General features: G+C 39.1%; 1 pseudogene; it reads left to right on the top strand.

Moving 5' to 3' along the window:
* The first annotated feature begins 4869 nt into the window (after nucleotides 1-4869).
* LOC110193314 (small ribosomal subunit protein mS35 pseudogene) lies at nucleotides 4870-7858 on the top strand (annotated as a pseudogene).
* Nucleotides 7859-8719: the final 861 nt, after the last annotated feature.

Raw genomic sequence — 8719 nt, forward strand, 5'->3', positions numbered from 1 at the left:
GATGATTGCACATGAAACTGCAAATCTGTTATGTACAACTTGCTATTCATTTTAAATATATAATGAAGTTATCATGTAAGTTTTTCTTCTCCCCTCCTCCCACCCTAGAGAGGCTACCATTAGACACAAATAGGCATATGTGTGTGTATAAAATTATCCTATGCATACTTCTGTTTATCAGTTTACCAGTCACCTTTGACATTCATTATGCTCCCTAACGTGAGGACCAGAGAACTAACCAGGAGCTCCTGATTGTATATGTCCTTCAGCAATGGACCAAAGCCCACTAAAAGGGGCCAGAGCAAAGGCCCATCCACAGCCCCTGTTGCATAAGCATGCATCTACATTTCTTTTCCTAGTGGCCAGGGACTGTAAGAGGCATAGCTGTTCTGCTATCCTTCATTTGTCTTATGAAGAAAACAGCATATGGCAAAAGGTACAGTGGTTTGGTCCTGAATCATCTGGCAGATGAGCACAGAATGGGAAAAAGGAGTCTTTGTGATCCTTGAGTTTCCACTTTGACTTTGCCAGCTCAAGTCACAATATACTCCTAATACTTCCAGGGATGCTAATGAGTTCCAACAAGAGGTGGTAAATCACCAAGTTTTACTCTATGTTAGGTAGATGTATCCTAGCCACATTTTGAGTGGTGAATAAAATTATGCATTGGTGCAACAGTCATAATAATGATAGCTCACCTTTATTTCACACTTCATTTAATAACATGAGAAAAACCTAAAGAAACTGGATGAAGACCAGATGATTTTGTTGCTAAACAATGAAGTTCTGAACTCAAAGTAAACAAGCTGGGTCTACATAATCCAAGGCAGATTTGCAATATTCTTCCCTCCTCCCCTTCTCCCCCATACCCCTTTTCCCCCAGTGATATTTCTTTCTTAGATATATAACAAATGAATAAGCAAGTTTTATAAACCAATGTCCTTTTTAACTGTGCTTAGAAGTCCCCTCCTCAAATACAAGTGTTGAGGATAAAAATCATCCCATTCCAGGGAAGTGTGGAGTTTAAAATGTGGTTAGGGGCTCTTTTAAATAACAATAGCTGCCATTTCTGAGAGCCAAGATTAGTGGACAAAGTTTTGGATTGAGAGGAAGGCCTGGGTTCAAATCCTGCTTCTGGTACTTACTAGCTGTGTGACTATAAGCAAATTACTTAATGCTCTTTGAGCATCAGACAGCTCTCTGGCCACATTCTACATGGTGATTAGATGTAAATATATAAGATGTGCTCAGGCTGAAATTTTAACATCAAACTAGCTATACACACTAAGTTTTTCAAAGCTTTGCTTATTATTGATAAGTACTCAAGAGGGCTTAAAGGAAAGCCATAATATATACTGCTAATTTACATACATATATATATACATATATATATGTACATATATACACATATAGACTCACATACTTATGTATGTATATATGTATCTAAGTATAATGTGTGTATATATACATATATACATAACCACCCACATATATGTGTACATGTGTGTGTATATATTATATGTGTGTGTGTGTATGTAATGCCCCTTCCCCCACCCCTCAGTGATCACTACAATCCCTGCCAATGGAGGCAGCATGCTGTAGTGGTTAGAATGTTGGACCTGGAACCATTCTGCCTAAGATACTTAGCTGTATGAACATGGGCAAGTCATTTAACTTCTGGGCCTCGGTTTCTTTATTTCTAAAATCACTGGACTCTGCCTCTAAAATTCCTTTTAGATCTGTAACCGTGATCCTATAATCCTTTCACATCTTCCCTCTGTCAATTGGCACAGATGAAAACTCCTATGCCCTTTCTCCCACAGGAAGTCAACTTTACTATTCACCCGGGCTCCTGAATTATTCCTTTCTTGCTCTGTTAAGTTCTGCTCATTCTCCTAACCACCTCTGCTCCCTGACCACTGCCAATGGTTGGAAGAGTATGTGCTCAGCACCATTCCACATAGCATCTATAGCATGTTCCAACCTTCTGGAATCTTCAGTAAGGCTACATGGTGGCCCAGGTGGTCGCCAGGTTAGATAGTCTTGAGAAACTGGCAGATATTTTAGGAAAAGGAAGCAGCTTTGGTGCAATAAAAAGTTCTTGATTTGGATTCAAATGTGGATTTTTTTTTTTGGGTGAGGCAATTGGGTTTAAGTGACTTGCCCAGAGTCACACAGCTAGTACGTGTTATGTGTCTGAGGCCACATTTGAACTCAGGTCCTCCTGATTTCAAAAGGGCCGGTGCTCTATCCACTGCGCCACCTAGCTGCCCCCAAATGTGGATTTAAATACAAATTCTGCTACTTACCATATGAATGTTCTTGTTACGGTAAGTGAATTAAGTTGTCTGGGCTTAATTTTTTTTTCATCTGTAAAATGAGAGATTTGGAATAGTTAAATGCTAAGGTACCTTTCTTCCCCCGCCTTCCTTCCCCCTCTATCGTTATAAGCCTGTGACTTGCTGGGGATCACACAACTGAAAAATGCTAGATCAAAGATAGAACCCATGTCTTCTTATCCCTACTTCACTATTTTTTTTCCTCCATATGCATATCGTATAGTATTGCTTAATCATTTTTAATTATCTAGTACTTTTTTCCCCAATAAATTCCAGGAAAAAGGGACTGTGTAACATTCTCATCTACTGTGGTGGAAAAAAATAAAAGGGAGAATTTACCCTTTGTTGAGCTTTAATATCCCATCAGGAAATGCCAATGTGGAAAAAAAAAAAGAAGAAGTTCAGGTGGCTTAGATTTGCCCTAGAAAAGCATTTTGGGCAGCTAGGTGGCTCAGTGGATGGAGTGCTGAACCTGAAGTCAGGAATATTTCTCATCCTGAGTTCAAATCTGGCCTCAGACAGACCCTATATGTGTGACTCTGAGAAAGTCACTTCACCCCGTTTGCCTCAGTTTTCTCATCTGTAAAATGAGCTGGAGAAAGAAATGGCAAACCATTCCAGTATCTTTGCCAAGAAAACCGCAAATAGGGTCACAAAGAATTAGACATGACTAACAGAGTAAACAACAACAAGAAAATTAAAGAGGCAATGTGCATAGTGGACAGAGAGTTATCCTGCAAACCAGGAAGACCTGGGCTCAAGTCCTGTCTATGACAAATAATGGCTAATTGTTCCTGTGCAAGTCACTTAACTTCTCACTGCTCTAGACAATTCTCTGAGACTATAGGTTGCAGAGAAAGTGCCAACCTGCATTGGTAGAGGGAGTTCCCTTGCTTGGGAGCTTCCATGAAATCAGCAGCCCAATTCCTTACCTTACCCTGTACTATGTAGTTTTAAATTACAGAGTTGAAGTGAGTGGCATTGTATCACGATACAGTGGAAAGAATGACAGATTTGATAACTGATGCCTTGGGCAAGTAGCTCCTTCTCCAGAACTCAGTTTGCTCCTCTGCAAAATTGGAAGATCAAACTAAATTATCCCTAAGTTCTGACCTACAATGATGTACTAGTAAATGTTTAACAACCAGCTTTCCAGAGGAAAAAATACATGACGCACTTTTAAATTTTATTGGCATTATTAATACTTTCTTCATTACTTTCCAAAGTACAATTTTTATAGGTCCTATTTTATATTTGCCAGGGTCTAAAGGCTATGTTGATAATTGAACAATTTGCTCTAGAGAGTCAGTTCAAGCTGGCTTCAGCATACCTCTGCTTCTATCTCTAACTTTCTCTTTTTAAATCAGAGGTTGAACAAAATCATTGTTGAGGTCCTTTCCAACTCTAAATCCTATGATCTTCCTTGTTTTACTATCTTGGACCTTCCTTTTGGCCCCGTAGCTCATTCATAGAGAGATAAATGGAATGTGAATTGGACCCCTGATGATTGTGAAGCAACAGACAGGAGCCAAAGGTTGCTGTCCCAGTTCTGCCGTGGTGCAAATCCAAAAGCTGCCTGTATTATGACTGGAATGGAATTCTCCAAATTCATGGGATTATTGTGCATATTGATATCATTCACATAGTAATGATGGCAATAATAATACTTTTGCCAAAGGTGCCAAATATCATGTATCTGCATAACATAGTCTATTGGCTCAGGCAGTGCTAAACAGGTCCTAAAAGACTTTTGATCACAGCCATAGATTTAGGACCTTAGAAATAATCTAGTCCAATCCTCTGCAGTGGGGGGGGGGGGGGGAGAGGGGAGACGAGCCAAGATCTGAACCCAGATTCCCTAACTTTAAATCTATTATACTCTTGGGAGGAAGGAGGAAAGGAAGGAAGGAAGGAAGGAAGGAAGGAAGGAAGGAAGGAAGGAAGGAAGGAAGGAAGGAAGGGGAAGGAGGAAAAAAGTACTTAAGCACATACTATGTTCCAGGCACTGTGCTAAGCGCTTCGCAATTATTATTTCATTTGATTCTGAAAACAACTCTGGGAAGTAAGTACTATTGGCATCCTCATTTTACAGTTGAGGAAACTTGGGCAAACAGAGGCTAAGTGACTTTCTGGGGATCTACAACTAGTGTGTGTCTGAGGTCATATTTGAACTCAGGTCTAGATTGAAGATAAAGGAGATGAGAATTTCCATGGTTTTGGATTGCAGTTTTGTGGTCATTTTTAAGAATTATGCTTTAGAAAACAAAGTCTTTTGGGGACCAATTCCTAGACTGAGAAGAAAACCAAAGAAACACAGAATGTCAGAGATCTTAGAGGCCACCTAGTACAGCTTCTTCATTTTACAGATGAAGAAAGTGAGGCTCAGAAAGAAGGAAGTGATTTGCCCAAGATTTCATGGCTAGAAACTGGCAGTCCCTTAGACCTGACCCCAGGACTTGTATCACCTAGTAGAATGTTTTGTTTTGTTCTGTTTTCTGCCCTAGATTGTATTATAAATGAGAAGCTGTAGATGCAGGATGAGTCAAAGCCACCTAATCCTTTTTGTACCGGAAGATACAGAGAGCAGATACCTCAACAATTCACGGGCCAAGGATTCTGGTCCAAGAGTTTTACGATCTTTCCTAGAGTTCTGGATGCTTTCTCGCAGCAATACTTAATCAGTAGTTCCTTTAGAAAGAAATTGCTGTGCTTCTCGGCTTGCAATCCCTGGTGCTTGAAGGAAACTATGGCAGCCCCCGTGTTCCCTCTCTGCCATGCTGCACAGCCCCCACCCTGGGCTCTGCGCGCTTTCACTATGGTTTTGTCTCTGGCCAATGACCCACATGTTCTGAAAACGCTTAAAACAGAAAAGAATAAAACATCAAAAAATAGAAAGCACAGAAAACAGGTTCCGAATCCTAGGACAACAAAGATGACAGTCGATCAGGGCTGGATGGGTGTTTACCCCACTGCAGCACCATTGAAGCCCTTAGCAGTGCCTCTTCCTATTAAAATGGGCTATCCAGTGGAAAAAGGAGTGCCCATGGCCAAGGAAGGAAATCTAAAGATTCCGAATTTCTTGCATTTGACTCCTGTAGCAATCAAAAACTACTGTGCAGCTCTTAAAGATTTCTGCACTGATTGGCCAAGGGCACTGGACAGTAATGAAAAATGTGAGGAGCATTTTCCCATCGAATATGTTTCAGACCTTCCAGAAGATTGGAACACACTATAGGTGCTGTATGGAATGGAGCTGAGCACACACTCTTCCTAACATAGGCAGATCTTTATGATCCCAAGACCATCTCCAAAGCAAAAGTTGTAAAGTTAAAGGTTAGACTTTCCAAACAGAATTTAGACTACCTTGCAAAGAAGAAACTTATTAAACTAGTTGGAAAGTGGTGCTGCAAGAACACACATTTGCTTACCATCGCTACTGACAGGTGCCCTTTACAGAGACAGAATTATGACTATGCCATGTATCTATTAACAGTATTATACCATGAATCATGGAGGATGGAAGATTGGGAGGAAAAGAAGACTGAAGCAAACATGGAGGAATATGTGTGGGAGAAGAGCTGCTCAGAAAAAATACATATTCTGAAGATTCTTCTCCAAATTAAAGCTTCAGAGAAACTGCTGGAGTCATACAGGAAGAGCTGCTTTGTTCTGAAGAATTTGGAATTACAAAAAATGTGTAGTTGCACTTAAAAATGAGGGTGATACTGAAAATAACTTTTCTCAATGTAAAGAAGCAGTAAAGAAGGTATTAATTTGATATGACTGCAATGTTAGTGGGAAAAAACTCTTGCTTGGTCATAATTTGTTGTCAGACATTGGATGGTCTGACCTCTGTGACGATGTATACAAAATTTTAAATAATGTATGAAAACCACTTTTTTGTTCTAGAGTTAGAATTACTTCACACTTTTAAAGATATAAACACTTAGCTAATGTCTCATAATTTTTAATGTCCCATAATTAGTAACAATTAAAAGTGAAATTGTTATCCCTAAAAAAAAAAAAAGAAAGAAAGAAAAGAAATTACTGTGTTCTTCATTCAAACTACTTTCCATCTGAGCCCAGGATGTTTATCTTGATAAACTGAGCCAGGTCATGGCAAAATGAGAAAATAAGATCAGAGCTACTGAGCTGGAAGGAATCCTAGGGGTCACATAGGCAAATCTCTCAGATTTTACAGACTAAGAACCTTGGGCTCATATCTGAAGTCTTTTATACAAGGTCACAAAAGTAGTAAATGGATCTGCAGTCAAGGTTTAAACTAAGAACTTGTGGCTTCAAATTCAGTGTTCTTTCACATTACACAGCAGCAAAGTTGTGTCTTCTCCAGTAGTGTGTTGTTAAATATTTAACAACATGCTCTGTGGGGGGGTGGGAATGTATATGCAACACTCTTTTAGATTTAATCTACACTATTACATTTTCTCCATCACTTTCTTAAGACTAAGCAATCCACAAAACAATAAATTGCGCCTTGTTTATTTCCAAGGTTTAAATGCTCACATTGATTTTTTTAAAAAATTTCTACATTACTATTTAATTTTCTTTTATTGACAAAATGAATACAGAAACTTAATCAATGATAAAAGTCAAAGATTAGAGTGTTACTGGAAAAAAATACCTTGGATTCCGTGCTTCTCCATTAATGCACTTAATACTTAAGCATATCAATGATTTTATCAATATATGTATGAACCTCAGAGGTCCTACAAAATGTGCAGGAGACTTCTTCATAGCCTTTTATTTATTTTTTTTTCACATTAAAACAAGCAAGCAAGCCAGTGCCAGCCCTTGTTGGAACACCTTTGATAGTCAGTACCTCAGCATCCTCAACTGCCTCTGGCCTCTGATTGGAAGGCTGGAGGGTAGAGCTATAAACTCCTCCCAGAGCTTTCCTTTCTATAGGGCTCCAGACTTTCCAACTAAACTCTTCATTTTCCCTCAACTGCTCTGTTTTATTTTGACTCCATAAAATTCATGCCCCCAAAACAGTCACCCTCTGGCAGCCAACCTCTCCCTTCCACTTTTCTGTTTCCTTTTTTGCATATGGTTTTTCCCTATTCTACTGTAGGCTCCTTGAGGACAGGGACTGTCTGTCTTTTTCTCATTTATATCCTTAACCCTTAGCATACATTAAGTGCTTAATAAATGTTTATTGACTATTGACTATCTACTATTCCTGGCTCTGCTTTTGGAGCCTAAGCAAAACACTTCTCTAATCTCTTTTTAACATGAAATTTCTTCAAATATTCAAAGAAAGTTATCGGGTCCCTCTTTAAAGTTTTCTCCCCCTTCTAGTAAGTATCTCAAACTCAAAACATCAAAGCACAGAATTTAAGATATTTTCCCCTAAACCTAACCCTCCTTTAAACTTCCCTCTTTCTCTTGAGGGCACCACCATACTTGCAAATCTTGGAGTCTTCCTTGAATTGTCATTCTCCCTCATCTCTCATAGCCAATCAGTTGCCTTACCAAATCAGCTTCTCCATCTTGCATAAATCTCTCCTTCCTTCCTCACATACCACCCCCCCCGCTCAGACTCTCATTACCCCTCATCTGGACCATATTGTAAGAGCCCTTTGATTGATCTCCTCACTTGCAATATCTCCCCTCTCCAATCCATTCTTCATGCAGCTGTCACAAATATGCTCAAAGCACAAGTCTTTTGTCAACTATGTCACATGGATAATATTAAGCTTTCAGTCCTAAAAAAGCCATACCATTTTTATATAAATAAATTTCTATTCAGCCCTCCCACATCTTGTACAGTTGGCTTTTTGAACCCAAGTGCAAGGCTTTAGCATTCATCCTTCTAGCCTGTTGAGATCTCTGCCATATAAATTGTTAGCTAGCTCTACCAGCTTCCCGTCATCTTCAAATCCAATAAGTATGGCACGGCGTTCAATGTTTTCTTCTGAGACCTTGATATAGTTCCATTGACTCTGAATTTTTTTGAAACCAAGACTTTTCTTTTATCCCTCTAGCCTGTTGAAATCTCTTTGGAACCCAATTCTGCCATGTAAATTGTTAACTGGCCCTACCAGCTTCCTGTCATTTTCAAATTGGATAAACATGTCATGCTTTCTAATGCATTCATCTAAGACTTTAATAGAAACGTTGAATACTCCTATTGACATAATTCCATATTTTGAGTGTAGTCACTAAGCCAGTTTTGAATCCCCCTAGCTTTGCTATTTTTTCAATCCCTCTTTCTCAGAAAGCATGGACTAGGTAATAAGAATGACCTAGAAGCTTTAAATACAGACCAGATGACAGTCAAGAACTGGAGCTGACTAAAGTATTCCATGAAGTGCCTGATTTTAGTATTTAGGGCAGATATGAGTTTCAGAGTAAAGATC

Source organism: Phascolarctos cinereus, unplaced genomic scaffold (genome assembly GCF_003287225.1).
Source record: "Phascolarctos cinereus isolate Bilbo 61053 unplaced genomic scaffold, phaCin_HiC Scaffold_4;HRSCAF=312, whole genome shotgun sequence".
Lineage (NCBI taxonomy): Eukaryota > Metazoa > Chordata > Mammalia > Diprotodontia > Phascolarctidae > Phascolarctos > Phascolarctos cinereus.